Source organism: Phocoena phocoena, chromosome 8, assembly GCF_963924675.1.
Source record: "Phocoena phocoena chromosome 8, mPhoPho1.1, whole genome shotgun sequence".
Classification (NCBI taxonomy): domain Eukaryota; kingdom Metazoa; phylum Chordata; class Mammalia; order Artiodactyla; family Phocoenidae; genus Phocoena; species Phocoena phocoena.
Genome location: NC_089226.1, coordinates 4,884,161 through 4,899,487, shown reverse-complemented (window position 1 = coordinate 4,899,487; position 15,327 = coordinate 4,884,161). Strand labels below are relative to the sequence as shown.

Below are 15,327 nucleotides of genomic sequence, written 5' to 3'. Positions count from 1 at the left end.
CATCATTATTGGCAGACATTTATTAAATTACTGTATGCAGGGCACTGCACAGAACACATAGCACACAGCTGAGGGCAGCATATATTGGGTTGGCCAAAAAGTTCATTTGGTTTTTTCCATAAGATGGCTCTAGTAGCACTTAGTTGTCTTTAACTTCATTTGAAACAGTTTTGTTAGATTGTATTGTGACAGCTGTCATATGAGTATGCCCTTTTTTTGGCGCTATGCGGGCCTCTCACTGTTGTGGCCTCTCCCGTTGTGGAGCACAGGCTCTGGACGCGCAGGCTCAGCCGCCATGGCTCATGGGCCTAGCCCCTCCGCGGCATGTGGGATCCTCCCGGACCGGGGCACGAACCCGTGTCCCTTGCATCGGCAGGCGGACTCTCAACTGCTGCGCCACCAGGGAAGCCCATGAGTATGCATTTTTAAAAAATTATCAAAATTGGTGAATTTTTGTGTAGCTGTTTTAATATTGAAGATGGAAGAAAAAACATTTTCAGCATATTATGCTTTATTATTTCAAGAAAAGTAAAAACTGAAATGCACAAAAAGATTTGTGCAGTGTATGGAGAAGGTGCTTTGACTGATGGAACGTGTCAAAAGTGGTTTGTGAAGTTTTGTGCTGGAGATTTCTTGCTGGACGATGCTCCACGGTCGGGTAGACCAGTTGAAGTTGATAGCGATCAAATAGAGACATTAATTGAGAACAATCAGTGTTATACCACTCGGGAGATAGCTGACATATTCAAAATATCCAAATCGAGCGTTGAAAATCATTTGCACCAGCTCGGTTATGTTCATCGCTTTGATGTTTGGGTTCCACGTAAGTTGAGAGAAAAAAGCCTCTTGACAGTATTTCCGCATACAATTCTCTACTTAAACATAATGAAAATGTTCGGTTTTTAAAACAAATTGTGATGGGTGATGAAAAGTGGATACTGTACAATAACGTGGAACGGAAGAGATCGTGGGGCAAGTGAAATGAGCCACCACCAAGCACACCAAAGTCCAGTCTTCATCCAAAGAAGGTGATGTTATGTATATGTGGTGGGATTGGAAGGGAGTCCTCTATTATGAGCTCCTTCGGAAAACCAAACGATTCATTCCAACCAGTACTGCTCCCAGTTAGACCCACTGAAAGTAGCACTCGACCAAAAGCATCCGGAATTAGTCAACAGAAAACACATAATCTTTCGTCAGGATAACACAAGACTGCATGTCTCTTTGATGACCAGGCAAAAACTATTACAGCTTGGCTGGGATGTGCTGATTCATCTGCCATATTCACCGGACATTACACCTTTGGATTTCCATTTATTTCAGGCTTTACAAAATTCTCTTAATGGAAAACATTTCAATTCCCTGGAAGACTAAAAGGCACCTGGGACAGTTCTTTGCTCAAAAAGATAAAACGTTTTGGCATATGGACACCAAGGGGGGAAAGCTGGTGGGGTGGGGGGGCTGCTGGTGGTGGTGTGATGAATTGGGAGATTGGGATGGACATATATACAGTAATGTGTAAAATAGATAACTAATAACCAGCTGTGTAAAAAAAAATACATCAAAAAAAGATTAAAAGTTTTGGGAAGATGAAATTAGGAAGTTGCCTGAAAAATGGCAGAAGGTAGTGGAATAAAACGGTGAATATATGCCACGGAGCAACTAAGCCTGTGTGCCACAACTACTGAGCCCACGTGCTGCAACCACTGAAGCCCACGTGCCTAGATCCCATGCTCTGCAACAAGAGAAGCCACCACAATGAGAAGCCCACGCACTGCAATGAAGAGTAGCCCCCGCTCACCGCAACTAGAGAAAAGCCCATGCGGCAACAAAGACCCAATGCAGACAAAAATAAATTAAAAAAAAAAAAACCAGTGAATATGTTTTTCAGTAAAGTTCTTGGTGAAATGAGAAATGTCTTGTTTTTACTTAAACACCCAAGGAATTTTTGGCCAAGCCAACTTTTTGGCTTCTTTTGTTTATCATCCTAAGATGATAAACAAAAGAAGCATTTTAGGTGGTTGGAAAAATGACAATCAACACTTCTCCAGTCTTTTAAAAATAGATTATTTTAATGTAGCTTATCTTTTTTAAAGAACCTATTTATAGGGTTTACTTCCAGGTATTTTTACATTGTCAGCCATTAAGTTCCTGCTTTCAGTTCTTTTGGGTATGTACTGGAAAGTGGAATTGCTGGATCATATGGTAATTCTATGTTTAACTTTTTGAGAACTGCCAACCTCTTTTCCACAGTGGCTGCACCATTTTACATTCCCACCATCAGTGGCAAGGGTTCCAATTTCCACACATCTTGGCCAACACTTGTTTCCATTATTTTTATTTTTTTGGCTATGGCAGCAGCAGGCCCCCTTTATTTGTCAGAGGTTCTCATCTCCCCAAGGGAGGCTGAGTGTGGGTTGTCATTTTGTCTTATACCCCTGTCTGTTCTCTGTCATCTAGAGGCACAGAGTTTTCAATGCTTGTTGAAAAGCGGAGAAAGTTGGCTTGAAATAACCTCTTGCAGTAACGATTTATTACTCATTTTCAAGTGAATTGCAAACTACATTTCATAGCAGAACCTTCGCTGATTGGCTATTTGACTCTGCCATGCCCCTCACCCCTTTTGAAGAGGATTTCTGCTTAATGCTGTATGAATGTTTTTCCTTATAGCAACTCTTTTTTTCTTCCCTCTCTGTCCCCCCTCTCTCCCTCCCGCTCCGTGTCTCTCTCTCTCTCTCTCTCTGTCTCTCATAGCAACTCTTTAAGAAAAATGATTACTTGAGGCTTGATTAGCTGCCTCAGGATCTACATTAATAAAATATCCTGCTGGGCTGTTGTTTTGAAAGATTAATCTTGTGAATTGATACAAGTCATTGAGACTCAGTGTTGGTTAGTGTTGTTTTTAAACAATGGAAATAGTAGGACAGATTAAAATCAGATTAAAATGTTTTAAGTATTGATTTTGAAAGATTAAATACAAAGCGCAGACTCGAAGCTGATGAGCTCCCAGCCAAGCTGAGCCATTACATGTGTGTGGGTGTGTGATGAGTGAAGAAGCAGACTTGTCACAGGATGGCGGGAGTTAAGGCAGATTATAAATCCAGCACCAGTCCCTGGACGATTGGATCCTCACTAAAATATCCCCATGGTGATCTGATACTAGGCGAGCAGCATTGATGCCTGTCTCTGAAAAGCTATAGAAAATAAAATAGAACATAGACTCTGAGTCAATTTGAGGTAATGATGTTTGTTTCAGTTAACATTAAGAAGGTAATGTTTTAGCTGTACCACTTCTAGCATCCTTTTTACTTGGTAATTTGTGAAGATAAATTTCTTTTGGATATCACATCAGTATTTGGAACATTTTGGAGTTTTATGGGTGAAAATGTTTGGAAGAAAGCAAAGAGACAAAGAAGTGATCAGAGAGGTAACATGTCCTATACAAATATAGGATCTCGATTGCATCATTTTATACCAGCATAGGTAGGGTTCATTGTTGGCCAAGTAAAATATTATCATGTTAAATATTACTGAGACTAAGGTGTGGCTTTTGTGATGTTATGTGAGGGTTACTATTAGTCTTATGTACGTTTGGAAATATTTGAGACCCGTTTTTTCCATAGGGCCAAAGAATTCACTTTAACCTAATATGAACACTTGTTTTCATCCTGGCATCGGGCGTTAGAAGTGAGTTGCAAAAATTCTTCCATTGAGCTACTTAATAGCTGTTCCCAAGGAAGGTGAAGGAGAATCTTTCTAATAGGCCAGCACAGATTGCCCAAATTCGGCTTGGGTACTAAGTTACCGGATAGTATTATACTTAAATAGCTGCTTGGCCTGCCAGTTTCTGAAAGCTTCATGGTGAGCTAGTTCTGATGACTTCGTAAGACTGCTACTACTATAGAGTTTGGGAATATTTCCTTTTATATTAGGATTATTCTGTTCACGTGTTGTCTCCCTTACGAGCCCGAGCCTCCATGTGGGTGAGAACTTGTGACTCTTTAATTTGTTGTCTCTGGAGCCTGCTCTAATAAGGCCCTTGCAAATGTGTATTGACTCAAGGTCCTGTGTGATGTGAGTACCATATCATATATACTCTATCTGTTCTGGCCTTTTTTTTTTTTTGGTCTTTGGAAGACCTTTGTGTTTTGTTCTGTGGTTGTCAGAAGCCTAAGAGGGTGTCTTTTTGTTTTTGTTTCTGTTTTGTCTGTTTGTTAATGTCTCAGTCAGGCTTCTTTTACTATTTGTAGGATCTAAAGAGTTGGGGGATGGAGGCGGGTTGTCATCCTCCCCCACCCTCCAGCAGTTGGATAAAATAAGAACCTGGGCTCTTGGCACTGTTTTACCCACTTACATAACCCATACCAAATCCTTTTTAAGAAGAAATGTCTCAAGGGCCTTTTTCCTGTCTATTTCCCGTTCATTATTTTACTTGTAACCACTTGTCTCTTTTGCACGAGCTTGGCCTCTTTAGAGAAGCTTTTTTCTCTTTAGAGAAGCTTACCCATTTAGCCATCCAAGGACCCCATTCCTGCAAATGCCAGAAACTCTTGCTAGCCTTCATAACGGAAGAAAGGAAACTGCAGTTAAACGGAATCTACAGGTAAATGAAAAAAAGTCGTTCGGTCGTGTCTTCCCCTAGCACAGTGTTAGCTGAACACTTAACACAGTGCTGTCCAATAGAAAAAGGCGAGCCACATATGAAATGTAACTTTTTCTAGTTGACATTTTTTTAAAAAGCAAAAATAGGTGAAATGAGCTTTAACAATATAGTCTATTTAACTCAGTATATCTGAGATAATTATCATTTCAACACGTATAATCTCCTGGATGAATGCAGAGGCTTCCTAAGTGGCCTCCTTGTCTCCACCTAATCTTGCCAAATCACACCCTCTCACATTCTAAAATATGCCTAGCAGGGTCGTTCTGGTGCTGGCGCTGGAGCAGAGCCCCGGCCCAGTTTCCTTGGGGAAGGGGTTCTGGAGACTTAGCTGTCCACTCCCCGCAGCCCCACGCCTACCCCTGCCGCAGCGCTTCTCAGATGCCAGCGCCGTCTCCACTTCCTTACGTCTTGTGCATAATGTACGTGTTACACTGTAGGTCTGGGCTTTCCTGGGTCTGGATCCTGCTTCTAAGACGGTGAGCTCCCCACATACTTAGACTGAGTCTTATTCGCTTACCCAGCGTATTCATTTGCTAGGCTGGCCGTGGCAAAGTACTACAGACTGCATGGCTTAAGCAGTTGAAATTTATTGTCTCACTGTTCCTGGAGGCTGGAAGTTTAAGATCTACGCGCTGCTGGGTCACGCTCCCTCTGAAGGTCTGAGGGAGGATCTGTCCCAAGCTTCTCTCAGCTTCTGATAGTTCTTGGCTTTGGGTAGCATAACTCCCATCTTCACATGGCATTCTCCCTGTGTGTGTGTGTTGTCTCTTCACATTTTTCCTCCTCTTATAGGGGTGCCATTCAGGTGGGATTAGGGGGCACCCCACTCTAGTGTGACCTGATCTTAATTACTGATATCTGCAATAACCTTATTTCTAAATAAGGTCACATTTGGAGGTGATAGATGTTAGGACTTCAACATATGAATTTAAGGGGGGCACAGTTCAGCTCATAACACCCAGTGACTAGCATATTGACTGTAACGTAACTGTAAAATGATCAAATGAAATAATCTGAGGAAAGGATCAGAATTTTATTTTCTTAAAGGCATTATGTTTAAATAATCAAGATAGAAGCTCTCAATTTTATTAATACTTCTCATCTCTAGTTTTCAAATATATTCATAGTTAGTGGCTTTTGAATTGTTGCACCTCGAGAGATGCAGGTGGAGGGACTTCCATGACGGTTCAGTGGCCAGGACTCCGCGCTCCCAGTGCAGGGGGCCCAGGTTCCATCCCTGGTCGGGGATCCCACGTGCCGCAACGAAGAGTTTGCATGCTGCAACTAAGACCCGGTGCAGCCAAATAAGTAAATACTTTTTAAAAAGAGAGAGATGCAGGTGCAGGGTTCTAGCTCTGACTCTGTCCTGGTGAGAGAATGAATAGACCAACAAGGACAGAGAACAGGAGAGAAGAAAAGATGTCTATGCAGACTTGATGATGGACCTAGTGACTGAGCCAGCAGACCAGAGAAGCTGGAACCTAAATGCAGGGACACCAGCTGAAAGCAAGCTGATTTGCAGAGCAGACCTTGAATGAGGGATGGAAGCATCAGGGTGAGGCTAATGGCAGGGAGGGGTTGAAACTAAACATGAGTAATCAGGCCCTGAATAACGCACCTCACCCCACCTCGCTGCACCTCAGGGGAAGACTTCAGCTTCCTCGGGACGCCAGGCCCAGCAGAACGTGAGGCTCTGAGAGGGGAAAGGCTCCCTTCCTAGGCCCCGCAGACCTGCAGCAGCCAGGCTCGGGGGCCGCAGTCAGGGAGGGAGCTGAAGGATTCCTCTCTGGACAAGTTCTGTCCATGTACAGCAGGGTCCCTTTCCTAAACACTGAGTTAGATGACTTAGGGTCACCAGCCACTTCAGGAACACCTTGAACAAGAACAAAACAGATGGGGGAACTGCAGCTTAAAGACCATGCAGGGAGCAGGCAGGTAACTTCAGTAGGCTCTTGATATTTACCTCAGAGAGGAGGGGTTGTTTCCTCTATGAGATAATAGTTTGCAATAAAAAAAGGCTTTCCGAGAACAAGGAAGAGTTCTTGGTGGTTGGAAATGTGATACCAGACATTTAAAAGTCTGGTTAGAAATCGTTCTGAAAGGGAACAAAAAGAATCTAGAAAGGAAGAGGTAAGAAAGGAAGGTCAATGTAGGAGGTAAGATGCGGCTGATAAGAATTTCAGAGGGAGAAGAGGAAACCCAGGACTGAGTGTTTCCGCGATGATGTGGCCCACTGAGCGCTCAGGCAAGTGAATGACAAAAACTCAGACCCAGGCCTATTAGAATTGAATCTCAGGATACCGAAGATGGGTAAGATTTTACTTCCATGTAGGAAAAAACCAGACCTGCACAAAGAGCGAGGGATCAAATTGGCTTTAGATGTACCAGCAGCAGTGCTGGAAGCTAGGTGGCCCTAGCTCCACATCTTAACCTCTGAGGGAAAATTGTGTCCAGGTTACAGTTTAGTGCTTGTCCAAATTGCCAGCAAAGTGTGTGCGTAAGATAAAAGTTTCATGAGTGAAAGTTTCCGGGAGGCTGTGGGAAGCGGTGAGCCACTGACACAGGCGGTTAAGTCAAGAAGGAGCAGAGGGCTTCCCTGGTGGCGCAGTGGTTGAGAGTCCGCCTGCCGATGCAGGGGACACGGGTTCATGCCCCGGTCCGGGAAGATCCCACATGTCGCAGAGCGGCTGGGCCCGTGAGCCATGGCCGCTGAGCCTGTGCGTCTGGAGCCTGTGCTCCGCAACGAAGGAGCAGAGTACTGAGTTGGGAACAGGAGAAAAGGGGGAAGCAGTTTTCAGGACAGTTGTGATCAGTCCCAGGAGTGGCAGCTGTGCTCAGGCCTGGAGAGTCATCAGCGCAGTTGAAGCAGGAAGACGGTGCCTGGTCTTCAAGAAAAGGGATCAGAGCCATCTCTGCAGATCTTCCTGGCAGGCTGAGTGCCAGCGGCCAGTACAGGCAAGTAAAGGAAGAGTTGGCCTTGCAGAGGCCGAGGGGGGAAATAGTTGCCTAAGGAGGGAGCTGACCTTTTTATGTCATAATCATGTAAACAGGAGTATTGATTTGACCAGCGGAGCAAGGAGAAGAAGGTGGGTGAGCGTAGGGTCTGGTGGTTTAAGAGTTCAATCCTTTTGACTAGATAGTCCATCGATGATGTCCGGACTGAAAAGGTATGGAAGTGGTGAGGCATAAATAGTGGGAGAAAAGGCTGGATGGGCCGCCTTGGGGTGGAGGACTCCGCTAGGAGCCTGGTGTTGGGTGGCTTTTCAGGCTGGGCACGTGGACTCAAGTGGCAAAAGATGAAAAATGGAAACTTGCCTTGCTGCCTGAGTTGTTTTCGTTTTACTTGTCATTCATTACAGAGGTACTTATGTGAAGGCTAGCACAGCGTTAATCATTTGGAAATCGCTGCTGAGTGGTATCTGCTTAATTCTTACTAGTTTAACTAAATGTGTTGGAGAGAAAACAAGAGCACAGCCTTCAGTCAGAAAGTCACTTCCTTGGGTGTGAATGATTACCTACTAGGTAGTTGGTGCTGTTTCCAGGTGCCGAGATTAGGAAACCCGGAGGGCCCCCCCGCCCCGCCCCCAAGCACAGCCCCACCCCCTGCCAACCTGCATCCTGTTGGAGGGAGATGGGCAGTGCAGGTGAATGAGCAGGTGAATTCCCATTGCTGGAGGGGAAAACAAAACACCGGCAGGGTGGGGCCTGTCCTTGGGAAGGGCCCCCAGAGATGCACTTTCGAGCTGGGTCCTGAAAGGTGAGACGTGACAGCTCAGGGAAGAGCAGGGGCAGAAGTTCGAGGTGCAGAGCCTTGAGGCAGGAGAGACCCTGGCTTGTGCCCAGGAGGATGGTGTCCATCGCCAGACGGGTTGATGGAGGGAGCGGGGAGGAAGTAGGAGTCGTCAAGAGTTGGAATCCCTTGGAACATGAGAGTGAGTGATGTGTTCTGCCTTGAGATGATTCAAAATGCTGTGGTCGGAGTGGGTCTCGGAGGGCAGGGTGGACATAGCTCCCCAGGGGCCCACCTGACCAGTGGGACAGAAGTGCTCCTGGGCTTTCGCCTCTGGGAAAAGGGGACCAGCAAATGCTGAAATCTTGGTGTGTGTGAGCTGGACCACCATGCTGTGCATTTCCGGGTCCATCATGCACTCTGCAGCCTACCGAACGCCCCTCCCAGAGTTATGCAGTGCACACGTTTGCATCCTTTTTATTCTTTTTACTTGGGCGTAGCTTTTCCTGCTCTCCTTTATGCATTTATTTAGTAGTTAGGTAGCTGGTACCCAGGAAGGCTAATTAATGGCAGAGACAGCAAGCAGTAAGCATGCTGACTAGCAGCTCATACTCGCTTTATTACTTTATTTTTTTTAATTGCTGATAATTACAATAATGGGCATGGGCATGGGTCCCAGACAGGAAGAATTGTCTGCAGGCAGATCTGGTGCGAGCTGATAATACAGTATTTACTTTTACATTTAAATGCTGCGTAAATCATGGCAAAGATGCCTTTCTGACTTGATTTGAACTTGGAGAGGGTGGAGCTCTTTCATATTTGTGTTACTTTCATAGCGTTTTGATGGACATTAGAAGTTAAAGTGATTTGTTACATCAAGATAGATGTGTGAATATTGCTTGATCTAGTAAACAGTGAAATGTTTAGCAGAATAGCATATGGAAATTGCCGATTTTGTATTTTTAAATGTGCATTTCCTCTCCCTGCCCTGTGAATGTCATCCTGGCAAATTGTCTTATTTTCTGTTTATAAGGAAAGAAAGATACGGGTTATTCACGGAGGAATTTCTGCCCTTTCTTGCCATTCAGCGTCACAGAACCTTAGAAATAAAGTGCTAACTCTTTGGTTTTCATGGAATAGTAAAGCTAAGAAAAACATTTTAGATAGATAAAGTTGTCAGTTCTTAATATTATGGAAGGAGCATTTTTAAAAAACAGACTACCCATTTATTACTGCTGCCATCCTATGAAAAACATTTTAAAGCAAAGGTAAAAAACAGAACCTTAGAATTCAGGACAGTCACTTCTCAAGAGAGGACAGGGCTTCCCTGGTGGCGCAGTGGTTGAGAGTCCACCTGCCGATGCAGGGGACGCGGGTTCGTGCCCCGGTCCGGGAAGATCCCACATACCGCGGAGCGGCTGGGCCCGTGAGCCATGGCCGCTGAGCCTGCGCGTCCGGAGCCTGTGCTCCACAGCGGGAGAGGCCACAACAGTGAGAGGCCCACATACCGCAAAAAAAAAAAAAAAAAAAAAAAAAAGAGAGGACAGTTTGCAGCTCAGCACCTTCGGCATTCGTGTGCGCACGTGCTCTCCAGACCTTTCTTACTTGCCTAAGATCTGTTGTTACAGACCTTACCAGGCAAGTAAGGTGTCAGGGAACCCCTGCTTTAAATTTAAAACACCAGTAAAAACTGTCCTAAATATTAAAACATGGATGTTTGCAGCTGCATGGATTTTTCTTATCTTTTCCCAGATAGTGTATTAAAGGAGAAAAGATTCAGTGAAATCAGTTCACATGTCTGACATTGGCTGTTGATGTTTGTGGTTGTAACATCTTGAAGTCAGAGCATTTCAGCCAAAGCTGACATGTTAGATAGTTTCCCAACTTAACCTTGGTAAAAATCACTAAGTTGAGTGTTTATTTTAGTGAAATACTTCTATCTGAAGAATAGAATTTTTTTAAAAGAGGTGTGATTTGTTGTTTCAAGTGCATGAAATATGCCCCCAAATTACCTAATTTTTAATGACTGACTTAAGGCCTTTAAAATAAACAAAATATTACAGAGCATCAAATCAGCCAGAAGTAAGCTTATAACTTCTGAGAATATTGCCAGGTTTGTGCTTGGATATTCAACAGAAAACTCCCCGTCATTTGTAGTATTTCTGTCATCTGTGAATCCATAAGAATGACTTAGAATGAACATATTTAATGACTAATATTTAATCATTTGTACTTCTGGGTGTTTGTTACTTGAAATCATTTCAGCCTTTTAAGGTTTAGGAAACATGCCTACACACCCCCGCCAACCCTGTCTAGGCTGTTTGTTTGGCAGGCTCTTGGTTGCTGCCTGAGTAACACTGGCCAATGAGTGCCGAGGGGAAGACCAGGTTCACACCATGGAGATCCTCTGATGTTAATATTCATACTCCATCCTCCTGGCTTTCTGACCTTTGCAGGTAGCAGCCTTCAAAGCATGACATATTACTGCTTTTGTTTGGAATCATGCAGATTTTTATTCAGTGAGGAAGCTGTCTTTGTTTGCAAACCACGTTTCTTATGCATCAGGAGCTTTAGGAAAGTAGACTTCTGTCTACCGTAGTGTGAGCCAAAGCTAGTATTGTGGGGGTCATTTATTGTAATACCTAACATTTGGGTAACGCCATATTTATGTTGCCCAAAAGTGAAAACTGGGGTCAGGAGAGAAACTAAATAACCTCCATGGGGCTACTTAGCTTGTAAGTCAAGGGAATATCCCTCAAGAAAACAGATTTAGAGAAATAACGTAGTGCTTTTTTTTTATTTATTTATTTTTGGTTGTGTTGGGTCTTCGTTGCTGCGCGCGGGCTTTCTCTAGTTGCAGCGAGCAGGGTCTACTCTTTGTTGCGATGCACGGGCTTCTCATTGCAGTGGCTTCTCTCATTGTAGAGCACGGGCTCTAGGTGCGCGGGCTCAGTAGTTGTGGCTTACGGGCTCTAGAGCACAGGCTCAGTAGTTGTGGCACACGAGCTTAGTTGCTCCGCGGCATGTGGGATCTTCCCGGACCAGGGATCAAACCCGTGTCCCCTGCATTGGCAGGCGGATTCTCAACCACTGCGCCACCGGGGATGCCCACGTAGTGCTTTTTTGATCACAGCAGTGTCTCTATAGAAAACACAGGTTCATTTTGACCTCACTTGCATTTGGCTGGAAGCTGGACCAGAGCTAGGAAGCCAGCAACCCCCCAGTGATTTTCTTTTAAATGGTAAGGCAGTATTAAATTGTCATATAAACATTTGGTGACTGAATTCCCTCAAAATAAAATGTGGAGTGTGAATGCAGCCCTCTTCAGGTCTGTCCAGATTTCAGAGGTAGAGGAGGGATGTGCAGCCTTCACCCCATTTCACGGGTTTGGGGAGGATGGCTGGTCACGTGGTGTGCCCATGGCTTAAGCCCTGGTTCTTGTAGCCAGAGAAAATGACATCTTCAGGAGCCAGCCGATGCTAACGAAGCTAACGTTCAAGTCAGATGCTGTGCTTAGTGCTTACGTGCATTCTCTTAATTTATTCCCACAACAGGCCCGAGAGGAATAGTGTGTCAGTAGCCCTGTTTTACAGATAAAGAAATTTAAAGCCTGTTACTAATAGCCATCAACACTTGAAGAACTCCTATGTAACAAGCACTGTTTCAAGCACTTTTCATGTGTTAAACTCACTTAAACCTCAAAACAGCACTATGGTGTGTAGTTACTATTGTCCTTATTTTATAGACAGGAGACCGAGGTCCAGAGAGGTTAGGGAACCTGCCAAACGTGGCACAGCCTGTCAGTGGTGGGGCTGGAACACAGTCACGGTTTGTCCATCTCGTACAGCCCGTGCTCTTCACCATCACATCACGTAGTTCCTCCAGGGTCAGGAGTGGAGAGAGCAGAAGGTGATGGCTGGCGGAGCCATGTCCCTAGGACCTCTGTTCCCGAGGAGGTCAGTTTCGTGGAATTCCCATTACAGGCAATTGGAAAGAAACACAGGAGCCTGTAAAGAACTTGTTCACTTGAGAATTTTAGATCTATAAACACTGTTCTGCCTTTTTTTTTTTTTACTTGAAAGTGTTTTATGTATTTGAGTAACTTCCTTTATAAAAGGCTCTTAGCTCTCATCTTAGAGACACGTACAGAAAGACGGACCTCTCTTAAATCTTGGTGCTTGGATCCTTACCAGTGTAATCCAGATGGACAGATTACCACGTTCCTATAAAAAGCCTTGGAGACAGTCTAAACTATTTTCAGTCTTGGAAATGATACATCATTTATACTTTAATATTTACAGCGCTAATAAAAGCAGGGATTATTTGTATAAATTACTGCCTATGAAAATGATACCTAACAGCTGGCATACATCACTGGAAGATTAATGACCTTTTACATTCAGAGTTTTTCCACCTAACCCTAATTCACAAGCTTCTAATTAGAATTAAGTTCAAATGTTAACAACAACAACAGAAAGCCGAGGATTTTCAGTTGGCGTAACGTAAGCTGTCACTTTTAAGAACAGGTTTCTCAGTTTGCTGTTCAGGCTGGAAAATGCTTAACAAGAATCCTGATATGTTATTAAATAGTGTGTTGAAATGTTCGAAGTTTGGAGGGGTTTTTTTTTTTTTTGGCTGCAGTGGGTCTTCGTTGCTGCGCGCGGGATTTCTCTAGTTGCGGTGAGCGGGGGCTACTCTTCGTGGCAGTGCGTGGGCTTCTCATTGTGGTGGCTTCTTTTGTTACGGAGCATGGTCTCTAGGCGCGCGGGCTTCAGTAGATGCAGCATGCGGGCTCAGTAGTTGCAGCTCACGGGCCCCCTAGAGCACGCAAGCTTCAGTAGTTGCGGTGCGTGGACTCAATAGTTGTGGTTCATGGGCTCTAGAGCGCAGGCTCAGTAGTTGTGGCGCACGGGCTTAGTTGCTTCGCGGCGTGTGAGATCTTCCCGGACCAGGGCTCAAACCCGTGTCCCCTGCATCGGCGGGCGGATTCTTAACCACTGCGCCACCAGGGAAGTCCTTGGAGCTTTTTTAAATTGAAAGCTTCACGCTGTACTGCTGAGGAAGATGCACTAGGGACCTCAAACTGCAGTCACCCTTTGGACAGTAACAGAAGTGGAGTTTCTCATACGTGAGGTTCTGGGCAGAATTGTAATAGTCCTCCCATTGGAGATAAATCAAATGTAATATAATATATATACGCATGGGGTTTTACTACATTAAGGTATGTTAAGAATAAATAGTTAGGTTTTTCAGGTATTGGGCCTGCTCTGATCATACTTGCTCGTTGCCCTACCAAAGAGCGTGTCTTCTCTTTGCGGATTGAAACCATGGAGTCACAGTCGAAATTCAGGCAAGCGATGAATAGGATTTAAAAAAATCAAAACTGTTTTATTTTGAACTAATTTTAGAGTTTTTAAAAAGTTGCAAAAATAGTAGAGGGAGTTCCCCTGTATCCTTAGACTGCACTTCTCTTAGTATTAACATCTGACATAACCCTTGTGCATTTATCAAAACTGGGAGGTTGACATTGGTACAGCAGTGTTAACTTACGCACAGGCCTTATTCAGATACTGCTCCAGTTTTCCCACCAGTGTCCTTTTCCTGTTCCAGGATCCTGTCTGGGCTCCCACGTTGCATCTTTTTTCTCCATAGCTTCCAGTCTGAGACAGTCCCTCGGTGTGTCTTTCCTCATCTGTCCTCTTACACGAATTATGGCTGGTGACGTTGACGGCAGTGTCTCCACTGTGAAGTAGTTTGGCTTCCCTTTTGTAGTTAATATATTGGGGCGATAACCTGGAAACTGGATTTTTTAAACTTTGTTTGATTAAGTAAATCTTGGGTGCAGGTTTGTGGACACAGACCTAAGTCATTTTAATTTAGGAATCATGAAGTACCATTCAGAACTTAAACAAACAAATGAATACAGGATCTTCACATCCATGAATAGATTGTCATTTCACTGACATATTCATTTAAAAAAGGAGGGTTAGGGCTTCCCTGGTGGCGCAGTGGTTGAGAGTCCGCCTGCCGATGCAGGGGACACGGGTTCGTGCCCCGGTCCGGGAAGATCCCACATGCCGCGGAGCAGCTGGGCCCGTGAGCCATGGCCGCTGAGCCTGCGGGTCTGGAGCCTATGCTCCGCAACGGGAGAGGCCACAGCAGTGAGAGGCCTGCGTACCACAAAAATAAATAAATAAATAAATAAATAAATAAATAAATAAATAAATAAAAAAAAAGGCGGGTCTTTGAGAGGAGTCTGTGTCTTGATGTCACTCCTGTGCCGGTGGTGAGTAGGTGCTACATGTACAGTGCTCTAATGGGAGCTGGAGCTGTGCTGCCCTGCTTCTCGGGGGTACATGGACCACAGGAGCACTTCCTGTCGCAGGAAACAGACTCCCTCAGGAATAGAATAAAGCCCTCCTCTTTGGAGGACGCTCCCTCCATGGCAGGCACTTTCACAGAGCCTGGAGCCAAATTGGAATCTGAGGCAGTAGCTTTAGTGAGGAAGGAAGTAATGGATTACCTGTTTGCTTTGGATTGGGAGGCTTTGTGAAGGGAGGTGGGGCTGAGGTGGGCCCAGGAGTTGCTTCTCTTGAGGTGATGATTAAAGGAAGGCCCTGTTTGAAGTTACATTCAGATTTATGTTTGTTGCTATTTATTTATTGCGTTAAAGCCATTTCAGGTTTTCAACCAAGTTACTAGAAGCACTTTTTACCAAGTAGAATTTCCATCCTTGAGTAGCTGAGTCAAATTAATAAAATGGAATTTCTTAATAAGAATGAATTATTAAGTTAAATGGAAGTGCTGAACTAGGAAAGCAGTTGATGCAATTTGTTTTCAAAGCCTTAAAAATGCTGCAGTGTTCATAGATCAAGGGCTGGCCGCGGTGCCCAAGCGTGGGGCGTTAATTTTCTTTCCTAGAGGATTTCAGGTT

The 15,327-nt window shown here is 44.5% G+C and overlaps 1 protein-coding gene across 2 annotated transcripts in view; it reads left to right on the top strand.

Moving 5' to 3' along the window:
- Nucleotides 1–15,327, top strand: part of APLP2 (amyloid beta precursor like protein 2) — a 70,846-nt gene that overhangs the window by 17,087 nt on the left and 38,432 nt on the right. The window lies entirely within an intron of this gene.